Here is a 9817-nt window from a genome sequence, read left to right as displayed (position 1 = left end):
AAGGAGGAGGGCAGGATGGGGAGAGTGAGTGCCACTGGAGGGTGTGAAAGCTGAAAGGCAAAGGAGGGAGGGCACAGAAGTTAAAGGGGACACAAAGAGAAAACAAGACAGTCAGTCTTTGCTAGGCTTGGCCTCTTATGTAAACAGAGGTGGAACAAACCTACAGCTTCTGCACTCTGCCAATCATCTACTTCTTAACATAGTCATAATTTGACAGGATACACCTGAAAACGCTCTGAGATCCAAAATGAGAAAGTCTCCCTTTGAAAAAACAATAATGCTCATTTTGCCTGTCTCATGGAATAAATAAAATAACCAAAATATTACAAACAGCTCTCCGTATGAGAGTGCAGTCGCTGTTAACTGAAACGTGCCAAAATAACAATGCATAAGAAATGAATGTTCACTAAATCATCACGACTTGTGAGCTCATTGTTGTTTATGAAGATGTGTGCTTTTTGAATGACTGGGTGATGGTGACTCACTGGTGGCAAGCTATCTGGTGCCGAGGCGGGTGTCCGGTGCGCGCGTGTGCGTGCGCGACTGCGTGTGCATGTGTATTAGGGTAACTTGGTGGGACTGTTGCTCAGTACGAAAGCAAACGGAGACATCTTTCTTAAATCCACGCCTCTGGGCCTCTGTTCAGAAAGAGTTTAGAAAAGAAAAGAGTGGGAAAAAAAGCTGTGCAGCTTGGGTTTAAAGTCACCACCCCATGCCCCCCAACCTGCACCTTCATGAGTAAATCTGGCAAATCTAATTCACAAACACTGCAGTGCACACATAGCAAAAAATAAATAAAAAAATTACAAAACACTTAATTGTACTATCGTAGTGTAACCATCAATACGCAACATTCACTCACTTCCTCTGTCTATTATACAAGTGATTTAAATACAAAGATGTGTTTATAAAAGCACACTTTTATAGAATGGCCTGAGGCTGCCGTGTCACTCATCGAGCTGAACAAAAACGCCACAACAATCCAACACCGAGGAATCTTGGAGCGCCTCGGCAAATCTGTCCTTCAACAGCAGGTATAAAAAAAAGAAAAAAGAAGGAGGTAAGATAAAGGGAGAGGAATCAAGGGGAGAGGAGAGGGGCATCTAAATATAGAAAGACGAGAGGAGACGGTCGGGGACGCAAGAGAGAAAAGACGAGAAGAGATGGAGAACAAAAGTGGTGTTGTGGCTGAAAAAGAAGACAAATGATCAGATCGATGCGCTATGGCACAATACTCAATGGACTGATGAAGAAGTGGACAGGGACGACACTTGACCACAAGACTCAACATAGCACAGTGTAACACAACAAACGTCCATCCAAAAACTGTTCAATACGTGTTATTGTACTTTATGCTCCTGAAATGGTTGGCGTAAAAGAAGAAACTCTGGAACAGATGTGTATGCAGCTAAGATTGCTGTGGTGGGTGATTATGGTGTAATATTCTTGGATACGTTCCCCACAGCCCTCAGACACACCGAAGAATCCAGTATTTCATTGTATTTAAACTGATGATTACAACAAGTCAGTAGCGATCCTTTCTTCAGTAGAGTCTCAAGCTTACACACTAGCGGATGTACTGTATAGAAGTGTCAAAAGTATTCAACATTATAATATATTGTATCCTGTGTACCAAAGTGACAGTATGGTGTAATCTGTATAGTACAGTATTGTGTTGTGTTCAGGGTTCACCAACATGGTCCACACAGGCACCAGATAGGCCCCCCTAAGGACCACATAAGTAGTCAGTGGGCCTCTTCAAAAATAGGTCAGTTGTGATGGGCCGTTGCGACTTCCTGGGAATGCTGTAGAAGTGAGCATTTGAAAATGTAAACACTGCCAGAGATGTATAGAAATCCAGTGTACTCTACCTTGTCGATAATTATCATTAACCTGATCAGCATCATAACATCAATAATGTCATTCATTATCAATAATGACATATGAAGTAATTAAAGGTAATTTGAGCAAATGTGTTGTTTTAGCAGTGTGTATGGAACTGGGAAACTAGATTTATCAAAACCCAAGATGTAGCTCTTTCAAAAAGACTGGTGTCCCCTGCACTATACTATGTGGTGCAGAGTAATATAATATAGTATAGTACAGTGTTGCATAGTACAGTATACTATCATGCAGTATAGTTCAGTCAAGAATTGTATAGTACAGTACAATATCGAGGCTAGTATGATAAATGACAAAAGCTAGTTAGGGCTGTCACTATTGAATCTTTTTAGAATCCATTCTCCTATTGATTATCAGTCGAATAATCGAATTATAATCACTCCGCCACCCCACCTTTTTTTTTTTTTTTAAACTACTAACATGCATTGCATTCTCATTCATGGGGGATTGACCTCAATCCCTAAACTGCATATGTTGCTACTTAGTGTATGGTATAAATTTTGTGTACAGAATTTGAGACAGCAAAATGCTATATGCTAAATGGTTAGCAGTCGTGATAGGCATTAGCATGCTAGCGATTACCATTTTAGGTCAAAAGTGCTAACTACCATTCAGCTCACTCATACATCATGTTATATGTACATTACACATCGAACACTGTCTTAAAAATCCCTTACAGATGCTCCTCTGTCGTTTTTGGGAAAGTTTATCAGTTGCCCAACACTGTGTTTGGAAATTTTGCATCGACCTATTTTTAAGTCGACTTAGCAGAGTTAAATCGATTTAATTTTTTTCCTAGCCCAAAAGATATTAGAAATGTAATTTCATGGAAGTAGCTCAACGTTTAGGAACTAGAAGATTTATTTTTTTTCCCCACCGATAGCCAAAAGGTTATTTTCAAGACTGGTTCTTTGGGGTTGAAAAGATAAAACATGGTAAAGTTTGTTTTGCTGTGCCTCAAGGCTACCTACTTCATTGTGATGAAACTAGAAGGCTCATGGACATCCTCACATTTGTCTGCTTCGCTTTCTTTGTCGCTTCTTTTCTGTCCGTCTGTCTGTCTGCTAGTCTAATGTGGTTTGTCATTAGACTGTCACCTGTTGCCTAACATGAACGACCGCCACGGCTTGCAGGCTTTTGCAAACCCCAGCAATCCCCGCAGCGATGGAAAGTGAATCAATGTACACTGAGTGGCATGGCCCCACATAAGAAAAGAAAACGGTAACGGTTTCTACGTGTGCCGTCAATCGCCAAGGAAGACACACATCTTGGAAAACTAATTTTAAGAAGTCACACATTCCCACGTCACGAGATAGTGACAGTATCAGGTGTCCGTGTAAATGCCAATCAACCACACGAGTGCACACATTAAAACAATCGGGATGTGGACAGAGAGAAGCGACGCATTGAGGTGTGCGGGGGTGAGAAGGCGATGAAAAAAGAAGAGGGCAAGGAAGAGAGCTACTCTGAGACAAAGGCATGGGGAATTACAATGAGTGAAAGGTAGGGGGGGGGGAAATGAGAGAGGACAAGATTCAATGAAAAGGGACGTTGCCGTGTGCATTCAAAGAGCCGCAAACAATGAGGCAGCAACCACGAAATGGGTACGTTTCATTTAGTGTTCACTTATAGTCAACGTAACTGAGGGGAGAAATTTGCCCCTTGCCGCTGAAAAGGGGATGTGGACTTTTTCACTTCTGTTCACATTTGGCTTCATCACTTCTGTCTAAAAACAGGAACTGAACTTATAAAGAAAGAGAGCTCCAGCAACAATGACTAATCTCTAGTTTTCTGACGAATGTAGTTTCTTTTAAAGAATCCCCACAGACCAACTGCACATTAATTTAGATGAGGGGAATAAATAAATAAATAAATAAATAATTAAATCAACAGTCACATGATTTTTTAGTATAAAGAAAAACTGAAACCAAAAATTTCAAGCAACAAACAAAGACAGTAATACATCCCTGATGTCTCAATGGCAAAAAAGATTTTTTCATATATAACAGCTATTAAAGCAGAACAAAGGAATTTGTGAGTCAGTCCATCCATCGATCCACACTCACATTCAAACCTATGGACAATTTAGACTAGCGTCTTCAATGGACCGTTATAAATGTTTTGGAAGAAGGAGTGACTGGAGAAAACCCACGCAAGCGCAGGGAGAACATGCAAACTCTACAGATTTTCCAACCGAGATTTTGGTCCATCAAGATTAAAGAACACCCCCCTCAAAAAATTGGACAGAATTGTCATGGCAATGACGACGACGCTCTTCTCTTCATTACCTACAGTCGTGCTCACCATTATTGGCACCCATGAAGTTTAAGTGCTAAATGTGGAATATCTCCTTGAAAAAAAAGGAATCGTGAAACAACATTTTTCTATACAGAACTTGTGTTTGATACAAAAGAGCAAATAATAACATTTTATGGACAGACGAAATAAAAATAGAGCTTTTTAGCAATGCACACAAACAGTATGATTACAGACGGTGTAATGACACCTTTAAGGAAAAGAACACCTTGGCAGCAGTCCAGCATGGTGGAGGATCCATAATGGTATGGGGCTGCTTTTCTACAACTGGTACTGGAGGCCTTGACTGTATCACAGGTATCATGAAATAAGAAAATAATCAAGAGATTTGAGAGCGAAACGTCTTATCCAGTGTAAGAAAACTTGGTTTGAGGCGAAGGTCATGGGTCCTCCAGCATGACAAAGACCCAAAGCACACAGCCAAAAGCACACAGGAATGGTTGAAAAGGAAAAAAATGTCCATCTTTGTCCAATTGAAAATCTTTGGGGGGGAGCAGAAATCTGCCATTGGGGAAAACAACCCTACAAATGTTCAACAACTTGAACAAATTGCAAAGGAGGAGTGGAAGAAAATACAATCTGAGAAGTGCAAAAAGCTTATATACAAGAAACGTTTGGAGGCTGTCATCGCTGCCAAAACGTGTGCAACCAAATATTAAGGAGAGGTGCCAATATTTTTCTTTTAAATTCCAATATCTAAGATGAAAAAATGTCTTAGTTAAATTACTCTGGACCTTCAATTAAAAGATCCTGATGATATAAATTTGGAACATTTCTATTTATTTCTGAAGACATTATACAGGTTATGCAAAAAATGCCAATAACGGTGAGTACGACTGTACTAAAAGTCTGTTTAAAGTAATCCTGAGCTGTTAAAGTTAAAAAAAAAAAAAAAAAAACACTACACAATACTATGTTGTTAGAATACTCTTTTTTAATGTAGCCATTTCTAGGAAAGCATTACATCAGGACCATATCCTGAAAATCGCGTGCCTTTGTCATACTGCAATAATCTATTGGAACAATAGCAAAGAGCACCTTTTCACTCTCATGATGTCATAAGCACTATTTTGTATAACTTTGTATTTGTTTTAGATGTAGCCAAGCGTACTGTGAATACTGAGAAAACAGTCTTTCCCTCTGCCCGTTATGCCTCCTTCTCACCTTACTGCAGACCTAGCTTGACCTTTTAGATTTAGATTGCCACATTAGGCCAAAGACAGCAGACTCCGATCCTGCATGGTGTCCACTCTTATTGCACAAACAGGAGGTATAGATATGAGCTTGGATCGGCAGGAGGGATACAAATGACGAAGGGAACAGAGAGAGGGTGAAAATGAAAAAGGGAGTAGAGGAAGGGTAAAAATGAGAAATGGAGTAGGGGAGGCCACAGGAGGCACCTGGCCCACTTACAGTAGGGTGGTGGAAGAGGAGGAGGAGGAGGAGAAGTGGGAGATGAAGGAGTGGGAGGGGTATCAGAGGAGGACGAGTGGGATGGAGTAGAGGGCACAGAGAGGACGGGGGGGGGGGCCTGGTGTGAGGTGAAGTAACCAAAAGGTGAGCAGAGAAGAAAGCTACATTTAGACCATTTTCCCGGCAGCACCGTTTCAGGCCACCGTGGACAAAACGGGACGGTCGTGAGGCAACGGGGGGCAAACATGACGCGCTGTGATTGTCGTGGATGCCCGAGATCTTTAAATTGTCAAAACATTGGACACGGCAGTCAGCATGCATTTGAGAAATCTTGTCGGTCCTAGTAAAACGGGGTGCACACAACTAATCCTGACAGTACGTCACACTCACCACTTACAACTTTTTCTTACATTGCTGGTGATTTGATTTTACACTTTCATGTCTTTGTTTTATGTTGTTTTTATGTTCTGAGGACCACAATGGAAATAAGCCCTCTGGCTTTATTGTATTTTATCCCCAGTGAGGATACTTCGGGAAGTGCTAATGTGCTCTTTTCTGTGCTATCACCAAATAAAATCAATCAATCAATCAGTGTGGTTTTTTTTTTTGCATGTCTGGTACAAGAGATGGATTAGTAAATTATTTGTTGACAGAAAACTAAAATCAAACATTTATTGAGCAGGAGTATAGCTTACATGTCGTGGCCAAACCCCCTCCCCCCCCCCCACCCCATGCTGACGCCGACTCTGGAGCACAGTCAAGGCAGAGGGGCTTAATTTAAAGCTACCAGGGCAACAAACATGAGGGGCTCCATCAGAGCAAGACTGGCCAGGAGGGAATCTTCTGGCATCCGTGGCAAATCATGAGTCGAACTTCAGTGCGCCTTTGAACCTCCGGGACTCAGGAGCGCCGTCCCTCCACGGCCCGTCACGGACACCGACACAAAATCTTGAATAAGGACAAGAAAATGGCCAAAATCCCAGGGTGGACTACTTTTCAAATGCAGCTGCCATGGCCGCTAGGAACACAGTGCAAACGTAGCCGGGAAAAAAAATAAAATATGGGGGGGGCAGGCGAAATGGAGAGAGGACGTAGGTGGGGGCTGGTGGAGAAGAGGTGGCCTTGTGCTGCTTTGAATGGAGGTGGTGCGTGGGCGTGTGACGAAACACTAACGCCTCACCCAAAGTATGAATAAGCGACCACAACAAGCCTGCGAAGGTTCAATCTCTTCTCCCGGCGCACTGGAGCAGCCTGCCTATAGCGCTAATATCCCATAATTCCACCCACAGTCCTCGCTCAACCTCACATCAATGAATATTTCATGTCCTGATGGCACTTTTAAAGCAAAAACTAATTAGCAAATCCGAGTTGATCTGGCATTAGTCATATCAGGCCAATTAAAAGCTAAGTCCTACTGTACATGTTAATGGCAGCCAAGTGGAATAATTGTATGTTGAGCAGGGGAGGGAATGTTAAACAGGTCTTGTTAGCGGCACTTTAGCACTCCAGTTCACCACCGGATTACTCCACAAAGCCTGATAATGTTCAACAGCAACAAACAAAGAATCCATGCATTAATTAGTGTCACCGTCAAGTGAAATGACATGCCAAGTAGGAGGAATAGCCATCTATCCATCCCCATTCATTCAATATTGATGTATTTTCTTATCACGCACAAAGTCAGAGAGAAGCTGCCGCTTTCCCGGATCACCAGTCAATCACAGGGCTAAACAGGATGAACACATCTCTTGGACAATTCGATTTTATATAAATATATATATCTCAAACAAGGGTTGAACCATTGGCACAATCTCCCAGGTCAGATGTGCCGCATAATCAGAAAGTTGCCGCCTTCACCATGTCCCTGTGCTCCGTACTTAGCGGACAGAAACGTGTGAATTCTGTCACGATGTAAGTTTTTGTTTTTGTTTTTACCACAAGAGTTTACATTCAGACGGACACACAGAATAAACTAGGAGACCTATATATATAAAGAAACAACAACATAAAAAGACAAACAGTTTTGGAGCTAGCGTCTTTCTGTTTCATCAGCCCCTCTCTTGTTTTTCTCTCCCTCATTCAGTACTTCTCTCTCTCTCTCTCTCTCTCTCTCTCTCTCTCTCTCGCTCTCGCTCTTTTACCTGAGCCTTTGATATGGAAATCTGGCACCAGCCAGAGCCCGAGGCTAGCAGACCATTTCTGAAGACGTATCTGCTCAAAGCCGCTCAATTTCTCATCAAATGCTCACGCTGTGCGTATAAAAGACAAATTCATTCACTTGGAAAAATATCACCTAACAAGCGCATACTTTTTTTTTTTAGGAGGCTTTCAGCATCATCCACGCTCAAACTTATACGTTCTATAGTAGCCGGGTGGACTCTTAAGTCACCTCATTAATAAACGAGTAGGAGTGTGTCTGTCTTCTCCGCTGGCCTGCCTGCCTGCCTGCCAGGTAATTGCATTGAGGATGCCCACCCTGCATGTCCAACATTGCGGGCCATTCAAGGGCAACCGGACCAGCTTGTGGAAAGAAGTTGAATATAAATCATGAACTGATGCTGACCAAAAATAATCAGTTTCATGTCAGCACCGTCAAAATCAGTATACTATATATTATTTTATTTTATTTATATATTATATTTTATTTATATATTATGTTTTTCTATTAGTCCCAGCTACATTTCTAAAGAGATACAGTTTTACAAATTACAACACATCCCTTTACAAAAAAAAATTCTTCTTTTTTATTTGTGTTTAATCACAAAAACAAACAACAACAAAAACACTAACAATTTCCTAATTGAAAACTTAATTACCAAGAACAAAGCCACTAAAAACTGCCATGGACATGCAGGTGCTTCCATGTGAAATCCTAGCACGTGGCGAGTGGGTAGGGGGTGGGCGGTGGATGGTGAGGATGCGTCAAACTCACCTGTTCTTAATTGGGGGTGGGGGGCCAGGGAGATGAGCACGTTGGATAGGTGGACAGGAATGACAGATGTTACGCACACAAAACACACACATCCCCCACTATCTCCCCACTAGGATTAGGAGCACCTGTATTCACAATGTGCTATGGAGGCCGCTAATCTAAAAAGCTTCAGGAAGTCGTGGGGGGTGGGTGTTGGTCTGCGGGACGCAACTGGCCCTGGATCAGTGTGAGCCAAAGTGTTGAATTAAGAGGGAGAATGATAATATTCAAAAAGTGACACATACGAGAGAGCTCTGTCAAAGACAACTCCTGAGGGATCTTTTATCCTCTTTAAAAGTGAGCGCAAACAGTTCATTTGCTGGCGTGTTAGCTAGACAGGTGTGCCCATTAACAAGTTATCACCATGAGGAAAGTGGGAGCGAGATAAAGCAAAGCATGGACACATGCCTTTATGGAGGATTTGACCTCTTTTCTCGATTTCTCTACGGTCATTAAACGATGTGCGATTACCGTCTGCATAAACACACACACACTGAGGGGAGTACGCTGTGTCTCTGGGGAGAGAAACCCACAAAGCAGCTCGCACACATTTCAGCCCACAACCTGCACGGGGGGCACTGAGCACCTCCCACACACCAGCAGGCTCGCACATGCACCAGCAGAGAGGGGGCAGAGTCACGAGCCTCCAAACTGGCAACCAAATCAAAGCCCTTCACTTTCTCGACGTGCCGTGTACCCCCACTAATTGTGGTCATTGCAGCATGTGACTGAAATACCCCTTTCTCAAAAGGAACATGGATACACCAGTCAATGCTGCAGTGCCCATGAGCAAGGCACCAAAGCTTCTGAATTCTCTTCATTGGGACTGGAATGGCCACTGCTTTAACATGTGTATGTGCGCGCGAGTGCATCTCTACTATTGCTTAATTGGTGTTTATTTGGTTTTGTTTCATCATTAAATAACAATAATCATCTAATAAACACTAATAGAAAAAAATCTTTTGCAGTAAACTTAAATGCAAAATAAATTTTTAGCCAATTATCAATTCAAAAAATATTTGATAGTTATACCCCTAATTGGAAGCATTTCGAACATTTTTCTGTGTTTAGTAGAGTTTGGACTCGCCGTCTAAATCCCCAATTCGCACTGACAGTAACAAATGACTAGCAATTTACAATCAAATCATTACTCCTTGCACTATTCCAAAATAAATACATGTCATTGTCCAACAAATGAAAATTCCAATTTGATGA

The 9817-nt window shown here is 42.0% G+C and overlaps 1 protein-coding gene across 3 annotated transcripts in view; it reads right to left on the bottom strand.

Moving 5' to 3' along the window:
• zbtb46 (zinc finger and BTB domain containing 46) overlaps window positions 1–9817 on the bottom strand; it is a 103957-nt gene that overhangs the window by 67950 nt on the left and 26190 nt on the right. The gene's annotated exons all lie outside the window — the stretch shown is intronic.

The sequence above is a fragment of the Phyllopteryx taeniolatus genome, chromosome 1, assembly GCF_024500385.1.
Source record: "Phyllopteryx taeniolatus isolate TA_2022b chromosome 1, UOR_Ptae_1.2, whole genome shotgun sequence".
Taxonomy (NCBI): Eukaryota; Metazoa; Chordata; class Actinopteri; order Syngnathiformes; family Syngnathidae; genus Phyllopteryx; species Phyllopteryx taeniolatus.
This window is presented reverse-complemented; position numbering and strand designations above follow the sequence as displayed.